This window comes from Sander lucioperca, chromosome 7 (assembly GCF_008315115.2).
Source record: "Sander lucioperca isolate FBNREF2018 chromosome 7, SLUC_FBN_1.2, whole genome shotgun sequence".
Classification (NCBI taxonomy): Eukaryota; Metazoa; Chordata; class Actinopteri; order Perciformes; family Percidae; genus Sander; species Sander lucioperca.
Window position 1 is genome coordinate 20,863,785 of NC_050179.1, and position 10,000 is coordinate 20,873,784.

Below are 10,000 nucleotides of genomic sequence, written 5' to 3' on the forward strand. Positions count from 1 at the left end.
AGCTAAGCTACCGGTGGAGCCGTCAGACAGAGTTATACAGCACGCACAGAGATGAGAAGGGTATGTATTAGAGCTTAGATCTGGCCCAAAAAATCGAGCCCGACCCAACCCGAGCCCGTGCACGTTGTGTCCGAGACCGGCCCGGCCCGACACATTAACTGGAATTATGAGCCCGAGCCCGATTTCAACCCGACAATTTTTTAATCCGTGGGCCGTTATAACTGATGTTCTCAACTACAATTCAGAGTTGTTTAAACTCAACGCATTTCTCTGTGAGGGCTTGCTTCGCCCTCATGCTTGGAGAAGTAACAGAAGAGGACGTTGAAGGATGACTATCATCTTTTCTGCCACGGCGAGCCTGCTTCATGTGTCTGTTCATCATCCACGTCCCCATTTTATTTGCTGTCATAGGCGAGCAGCGTGTCGCACTCGACAAAGCCAACACAATTTCTACGGATGGAAATTAGCCCTTGGCTACAATCCGGCATGTTTACATGCATGTATTCCATGTTTGTTCATTAACATGCACTGTCCCAATCAAATAAATAAATATGTTGTCACTGTCCACGACTTGTTTAAAATGGTTCCATACCTCCGACTTTCCTCCAAACTTGCTCAAAGGTAATTCTCCTGTTTTTCTTTTTTTCTTTACATCCTCAAGCTCCATGTTGCACTTAAGATACACCATACAGCCAGGCAGGCCTGGTGTGATGCTCCACCATACAGCCCAGCAGGCCCGGTGTGATGCTCCACCATACAGCCCAGCAGGCCTGGTGTGATGCTACACCATACAGCACACAGCAGGCCCGGTGTGATGCTGCACCATACGGCCCAGCAGGCCTGGTGTGATGCTCCACCATACAGCCCAGCAGGCCTGGTGTGATGCTGCACCATACGGCCCAGCAGGCCTGGTGTGATGCTCCACCATACAGCCCAGCAGGCCCGGTGTGATGCTGCACCATACAGCCCAGCAGGCCTGGTGTGATGCTCCACCATACAGCCCAGCAGGCCTGGTGTGATGCTCCACCATACAGCCCAGCAGGCCTGGTGTGATGTGTGCGAGAGGAGGAGACTCCGGGCATGACACGTGTTGCATTTTGTAACTGTAGTCCAACTTGTGTAACTTTTTGGACACATTTGTTACTTTGGCCTAAATATAGCCTATATAGATAATATTTCTGATTATGGCATAGCTTTCTCCCCACCCAATTAGGCTAATAAAGTAATGATTAAAAAAAACACAAATGCTTGATCAAGGGCCCGGCCTGGCCCGAGGATAGTGGCGGCAAATAACGGCCCGGGCTTGAGTCGGGCTCGGGCTGGGGCCGAGAATCTAAACTCTAGTATGTATGGACTTGTCTAACTCTGGGGGATACGGTGAATGAGCTAAATTCCCAGTAAGTCGGCGTGTTCCTTTAATCTTTAGGATTTGGGTCTGGATTTCCAGGCTAATAGTACAGTATGTCACCAAATAGATTTTCCTGACACAGGAAGTTTTCTTAAGTTGCATCTTGCAGCAGCATTTATTAATATCTATAATTTCTTCTGTAAAACAAACCAACATGAGAGAACCTTTGTGTTAACTTACCGACTTTGGTGATGACTTCTGTAATATTTACTCTGATTACTGCCAGTATCATCTGAGTTACTCTGCGTTACTACCTTCTGTAGTATTTACTCTGATTACTGCCAGTATCTGAGTTACTACCTTCTGTAGTATTTACTCTGATTACTGCCAGTATCATCTGAGTTACTGCCAGTATCATCTGAGTTACTCTGAGTTACTACCTTCTGTAGTATTTACTCTGATTACTGCCAGTATCATCTGAGTTACTCTGCGTTACTACCTTCTGTAGTATTTACTCTGATAACATTTTGAGCATTAAACACTTTATTTCCTGCTCCTATTTCTACCTTTTTCTGAATTAATTTATGCTGGAATATATTTATATATGTAAATCTCTCTCTCTCTTTCTCTCTTTCTCTCTCTCTCTGCTCACCGAACTCCAGCTGATCTTCTAAGAACAATGACGCCATTATCAACCGAGTATTGATTGGTCAGTAGGCGGAGCTTTAACACCCGTTGATCTCTAATCTCCAACATAACCATAAAGGTTAGGTGTTCACAGGGGCGGATTGGCCATCTGGCAATTCTGGCAAATGCCAGAGGGGCCGTACCATTTTTTTAAATGTGGGCCGGTCAGATTATTTTTTTTTATATACAAATAAATTGTCTTTACAGGCCGACAGCACATAGGATGGGTTTTTATCGCTTGCACGATTTCACTATAGTTATAATAATAATAATAATAATTATTATTATTATTATATTAATAATAATAATGTATTACTACCGGACCCTCCAGGTGATCATGCTGTCTGTCCGCGCGGCCGTCTGACGGCATCAGTATTAAATTGAGACAGTTTCATTACCAGTTAAAAATGTCTCGTTGTCGTGTTAAATAGTAGTCTAATTTGGTGTAGGCCTACAGGAGTACACATGAAAACCCTGAACAAGCAGCACCGTTCTGCTCCGTCTTTGTGCTGTGCCCCATTCACGTAATGTTTAGTTTTACACTATGTAGGTTAAACAATGCAATTAATCCGCGGTTCACGGTATGCATAAACTGTGGTGGTCCTTTACACTGTACTGTATTCAACATCACTGATGATTTTTGATTAATAGAATGTAGAAGACAATCCTACATTTTTCAACTTGGGAGCAAAACGTGCTCCTTGGGGGAAAAAAGTTACCATAAAGCCCTGTTCATGCTGATTAAACAACTGGACCTTGGGGTCCAGTGTTGTTGTATCCGGATGTGAAAGCCCCCTTACTGGACTACTGAATATAATAATATTCCATTATATTTTATATTTTGAATTGTTACCTGCCACCAGAACTTTGTGATTTCCTTGCCGTAAATATAGACGTTTTTACCATAAATTGGTGCCTAAAAATGGATCAGAATGCAGGAATTGAAGTCTTTTACCCTCAAAACTTTATGTGTTCCCCCAAAGGCCAATTCTGAGCAAGGAAAAGCCCTGGAGTATAAACACAGCCATAAAAACATATTTAAATTGCAGAATTAGAGAGTTAAAACAGATGAAAAGATGGAGAACCAGACAGACAATATGTACAGTGTCAACAGAGAGAAACACGGACAATCAAACAGACAGTGACAACAAAGAACAACATACTGTAGAGAATGACAGTATACAAACAGCATAAACAGGCAGTACGTGTAAAATGTGTACTGCTTATATTATTTCACCATCTGTACACAAATGTAATTAGTGAATGCACGTGTCCGTGGGTGGGGCTGCATGGGCTGGTGATGTGGGCTGGTGTGGCTACAGTGCCAGGGCTGAATTGTTGTCCCAGTCCGCCCCTGGGTGTTCAGCATAAGTTACCACGGCGATTCAACCCGGTAACAAGTGATCCATCGTCGTGATACAGAAAACCTTGGGTTGAACCTGAAGTTACCGCAATAACGTCAAATCTTGCTTCATAGTACAGGCCTCTGATCTTTGGTGCAGACCGTCAGGTTGTCTGGCATCTTGGCTTGTTGAGAGGGAAACAACAGAACCTGGCGATACAATACGTTGAAACCAGTTATTTTGATACTCAAGTTGTGTCGATGTTTGGTTGCAACATTACGACGTAAGGTTCATCTTAGGAAATCTGGCATAAAGAGGGGCGGAGCTTCTGGGTCACCAGCCCCAACTTTTTGGAAATGCCTTGAATCTTTGATGGTTTTAAAATAACTTAAACTTTCTGTAATTTCCTTTCTCTGACTGGACCGGAAAAATCACTGCAGCAAAAAAAGAAATCATCTCCTACAGGGAGAATAAAGTCTATCTGCTGGTAGAGGAGCTGCAGAAGATGAGCTCTGGAGATAACGGTTGCTTCAGCAGAGGTTTGGGAGAGGAAAGTTCCACAGGTTCACTTCTCTGGCGTCAGGATTATGTCATATCTCACGAGCGTGATTAAATTAAATTAATAATTATCTCATTTCATGCGCACAGATATAACACGCCCAAGTGAAACTGTCTTTTGACATTTTGGGGGCGGAAACCAAGGAGGCACTGGCCCTCCTCTGATTGGTCACTTTCAAGGCGATCCCACCCACGGACCTCCTTAGTTTACCTTGAATGACACTTCACACACAGTTGGTATGGTGAACAGTGGCAATTATAGGAACAATAAAGATAACTTGAAAATTCTGCAAGAAATTTTGACAGTGTGCCACTGGCTAAGCAGACTGATCTCATGAAGTGGCGTATGTATGACATAGCCAATTCGTATGCCATTATTGCCGTGTTATCAAGATACATACTCGCTTTTTAGCGTGTATATCAACGGCGTTTGGCCTCCATTGACTTACATTACCTTGCGACTGCTTGTGAAGTGACACCGTAGCGAGTAGTATGAAAGGGAGAAAATCCACTTAGGGAGGTTGGTCGGGGGGGAGGATCTAAACAGCATAGACATACAAGCAGATAGCTCAAAAAGAGTACAGATAACACGCCACTTGGCTTAAGAAAGTTGACATGTATATTTACACGAAGACATGATGCCATGTTGGGCTAAGAGTAAATCTGCTGTTTGACATGTTCTACAGTAAAGAGTCTCCATCAAACTTTAAAATGTTCCACATCTTTCATACATTCAGGGTAGTATTCAACTTTCACATCACATTAATACTTTTTTAAAATATTTAACCTTCTTTGATGAACATGACACGTGCATTTGTATAGTGTTGTCGATGAGATGACCGCTGGTGTTAAAGTTGTGTTCCAAGCTGTCTTGGAATATTTACGTTTGGTCGCACACTTACACCTGGTTTGTTACTGTGGTCAACAGTGTTGGGAGTAACGCAATTACAGTAATGTATTCCTTTTTGCTGTAACACAGTAATATAACGCATTACTAATCAAATGTCGGTAATATCATACCCGTTACAATCTCAGTAACGCGAGTTACAACGCGTTTTAACGCAACATTTAGTGGTGTTTGTTTTTTTCAGAATTCACCAACACCGCAAAACATTTCTTCACAGGTGAGTATTATTTCCTGTCGCTGTATTCGATGGTTGAGATGACTGCAGAGACAGATACATTTGCGAGGTGGACATTATTTTCAGGAATAATTACGCTGCGTTGAAGCGCGCTGTCCCGTCACTGTTCCCGTGGTCAGAGCCAACCAGAGACGATATGGACAACATCTGTGTCCCAACAGGTAACGTTACGTCAGCGCGGAAAGCAGTGTGACTGAGCTGCTGACAGATAGAAACTGAAACAGAAAAATGTCGGGAATTAATGTTTGGGCTTGCTACACGTAAATATCATTATATTTTATCAGCGGTGGAAAGTAACTATACCGTACTTCAATACAACTGTAAGGTACTTTTAATTGAGTATTTTCATTTTCTCCTACTTGCCTATCGTACGTTTTAATTCTCTATTTTTACAGCTTTAGTTAATTTGCATATTCATATTAATTATACAAAGTATTATGAATAATCTATGATGTATTAAAGTGGATAAAGAGGAGATCTTATTGATCCGGTGGTGAAATTCACAAGCTAGCTGCCAAATCAAACTTCCGCTGTTATTTTGGTGAAAGTAACTCAAAAGTAATGTAAAGCATTACAATTCAGAGAAAGTAATATTGTAATATAACTAATTACTCTCAAATGACAGTAACTAGTAATCTATGAAGTATTATATTTTGGAAGTAACTTGCCCAACACTGGTGGTCAATGATGACTGAATCTTTTTGTTTTCATGTTCTCAGCCTTCTTTTGTTTAAGATACTAATTCATGATTTAATCTCTCTCCATGGTGGCTCAACCCCCCCCCTCCCACCCCCTGTCTGTCACCTCATATATAAATAGTTTCAAACACAGAGGCAAATAATCACTTAAGAGGAGGTTAGGAGATCAAATCAAAACAAATTATGAACCAGAGTTTTCATCAGCATCATTTTATTGTCAACAACATGATAGATTTATGGTTTATATCTTCTGCATGCTTTACTCCAACAGTTGACACATTTCATTAGATTTGATGTAAAGAGACTCCCAGTAAGACTTCAACCATGAAGATAAAGTCAGAACAGCCAGAATCCCAGAGAAGAACATCAGCTTCAGATAGGACAGACAAAGAGACACATTTTTAAACAGTGATTCATTTCCGCAGATTCTATATTTTTTTATTACATTTAATGAAAATCGCACTCATGTATCGGGAAAGAATCAAATCAGGACTAAACCACATCGTCCCAGCCCTGATTCAGTCTTTCTCTTTTTAAGATCTGACGTACTGTGGGATGTAGAAATGATCTGTCCATTGATTAAACACCCTAAAGGAGCGCACCAAACCTCTAAGCGCCTCAAGGACACTTTTTCTAGCCCTCTCTCTGTTCTGCTCTGTGTACGTTACAGATGTTGGTCGTGCTTTATCTCTAACTAATGCATCCCCTCGAAACAATTTGCTCAGACTTTCAGCTTCGGCACAGTTGCCGTGGGCGAATTCGCCTGTTGCCTCTGTTGTCAAACCAAACAACTCACCACATGACTTACAAGGAGGCTTTAATCCTCCGTCATAGAGATCAAACATTTCGCACCGGACATGCTTTGGAACTTTGATGGTTCCATCGAAATATGTCTTTTTGACAAATTGCCTTCTATTTGGCTCTGGATAGTAGGTCATCACTGCGTCAGCTACATACTCATCCCAGCTGCTGAGACAGGAAGCACCAATCAGGATTTTCCGGGCTACAGCGCCATTAGTGGACATGGAGACTCCGTAGTACCTGACTGAACCTGGGGGATTGCTCTGAGAGACACAGATGGTTTTGGAGACCAGAGGCTTATTGTTCTTCCCCCCCCCCCCCCAAGTCTACCGACGAGCTGTTGCAGCTGCTGTCTGATTGCTCCTTCATTGTCTTGTCCAGTCAGGCCAACAACCTGCAAGAAATCCCAAATATTATCAAGCTGCTGATGCATCCAATCATTCACCGAGTCATGCTTTGTGTCTGTTAATGTACAGTACGGCTGCGATCATAGAAACAATCATAATCATGATTACTTTAGTCACTATTAAAATCAGGATTATCTAACAGGATTCCTCGTTGACTTTTAGAAAAATGTTGCATTTATTGAAGATAAAAACAGTGAAAACATCTACATATGAGACATTTCCCCTCATACTACTTTTTGATGGTTAGGAGACGGAATTAAAATCACGATTAAAGTTGTATTTCTAGCACAGCTCTACTGAGAGATTAATAACAATCTGTTATATTTGGGGATATTTAGGTGAAGTCACAGATGTTCACAAGTCATTTTTTGGAAGTCCAAGTCGAGTCTCAAGTCTTTGAGGGGCAAATCCAAGTCAAGTCCCAAGTCTCTGGCCATCTGATCTGTCCCTAACACTGTATTGTTAAATCTTATGAATTTGAAAATGTACTGTAGCTACCATCCATGGGAAATTATTGTGTTTGCCACTAATAAAATCTGCATAAAACTGACATATGTATAGTGTTCTGTGGGGGAAATAGCTAAAGTAATACTAAAGTTTCTATCATGGTTATTTTGTTTGTTTTTTTTGTGAAAATAAATAGCGATGGTTAGCTTGTTACCTGTGGTGATATATGCAAAATGTAACGTCTCTTTCACATTAGCGTGTGACTGACCTATCTGGGTGCGTTTGGAGATGCCTGATGAAGTTCCACTTTGTTGATCCGGCATCATTTATCTTGGTGCCACACACCTTGCATGTAGCTGTTCTCTTACTGCCACTGTTTACCAAGTTATTGAAACCAAAACTAATGACAAAAGGCACAACTCCAGGAGGACTTGGTGTCGCCATCATCAATTGTCGCCAGCATTTGTTTTATATGTGAGTGCGCGCACATAAGGCATAACGCATGCGTTACGTTACACATTATGGAAAAGGGCAGGGAACATGCAGCTCGTCATACGTTTCCTCAACATACAGTATATGCGCCAATAAAATAAAATAGAAATATATGAACAAATTTAGATTTAAAAAGCAATAATTGCATGAAAACAGGTTGTTGACGAGTCTCAAAGCTCGAGTCCGAGTCAAGTCTGAAGTCTTTTGGATCGAGTTGAGTCCAAGTCTCAGACTCAAGTCCCCATCTCTGGGTGAAGTAGCAATGCTTCACAACTTTGCAAAGAAGAATTGTGTTATCTTTTGAGAAACTATCCTCTTACCATGTCGAGCACACATGAAAATGGACTCCGCCTGGGTAACTCAGAGGAATAGAGAGCAAAAGGCCCAGGGTATTGTTTCCTAAATTCACTTTGCACTTCAGCATCACTCAGAATCATTTCTGGGGAAAATGGCGGGTAGTTGATCTTTCCCAAAAAGAAGATGCTGTGAAGAACCTGTGAAGTCAAAACACATTCAGAGAGATATATCATTGTGTGTGTTGTGTGTAACCGAGCAACACATTCTCATGAACGGGTTCCTAAAATATCCTACGAAAAGTTATGCACACCAATCTGTACGATATCCCACGAAATTAGGCGGGTCACGTGACGCTGGCTAAATATTAGTCGACAAGGGTTAGGGTTACATCATGAGAACAGGCTGAACTGAGAAGCTTTGAGTACAAAATACACTGACAGGGTCATGCTTTATGTTCACACACACATTTCATACGTTTATAGAATTCTCTAAAATTAAACTCAATAAAACAGCTTACAGTATTTAAGTGTTAGCTTTTCATGCTTCAGCTTTCCATTCAGCCTGGTCTCACAGAATTCTGTGAAATGATCACAAACTGTTAACAGCACATTACGTGGTGGTGGCACGGAATGTGTGAAAATTCTGTGTGGCCACCACAGAAAACAATGCCAATGCAAAGTCAATGAGAAGATGACGTAGCAATAAGAGTGACAATGGTAGTGAGTAGTATGAAAGGCCTGTCCCGTTCTTCTTTACCTAAACCCAACTGTCCCGTTCTTCTTTACCTAAACCCAACTGTCCCGTTCTTCTTTACCTAAACCCAACTGTCCCGTTCTTCTTTATCTAAACCCAACTGTCCCGTTCTTCTTTTACTAAACCCAACTGTCCCGTTGTTCTTTTACTAAACCCAACTGTCCCGTTCTTCTTTTCCTAAACCCAACTGTCCCGTTCTTCTTTACCTAAACCCAACTGTCCCGTTCTTCTTTTCCTAAACCCAACTGTCCCGTTCTTCTTTTACTAAACCCAACTGTCCCGTTCTTCTTTATCTAAACCCAACTGTCCCGTTCTTCTTTTCCTAAACCCAACTGTCCCGTTCTTCTTTATCTAAACCCAACTGTCCCGTTCTTCTTTACCTAAACCCAACCGTCCCGTTCTTCTTTTACTAAACCCAACTGTCCCGTTCTTCTTTTAATAAACCCAACCGTCCCGTTCTTCTTTTACTAAACCCAACCGTCCCGTTCTTCTTTTACTAAACCCAACCGTCCCGTTCTTCTTTACCTAAACCCAACTGTCCCGTTCTTCTTTACCTAAACCCAACCGTCCCGTTCTTCTTTTAATAAACCCAACCGTCCCGTTCTTCTTTACCTAAACCCAACCGTCCCGTTCTTCTTTTACTAAACCCAACTGTCCCGTTCTTCTTTTAATAAACCCAACCGTCCCGTTCTTCTTTACCTAAACCCAACTGTCCCGTTCTTCTTTACCTAAACCCAACCGTCCCGTTCTTCTTTACCTAAACCCAACTGTCCCGTTCTTCTTTTATTAAACCAACCGTCCCGTTGTTGTCCCACGTGTCATGGAAACGTAAGCCCACCCACCTTTTCCTTAACTTAAGGGTCCGTGTTCATTTCACGGAATTCTTTTCAACTTCAAGAAATGCACGTTGTCGGCTACGCAGCAACATCAGGAGACTTGGATGAAACTAGGAAGGATTAAACACACGGTTTCCACACCGTGGTAATCTGCCGTGATAATAATTATATTTTAAATGAAAACGGTAACT

The 10,000-nt window shown here is 41.7% G+C and overlaps 1 protein-coding gene across 1 annotated transcript in view; it reads left to right on the forward strand.

The window, feature by feature from the left end:
- LOC116055810 (cystatin-A1-like) overlaps positions 1 to 10,000 on the forward strand; it is a 30,779-nt gene that overhangs the window by 3,228 nt on the left and 17,551 nt on the right. The gene's annotated exons all lie outside the window — the stretch shown is intronic.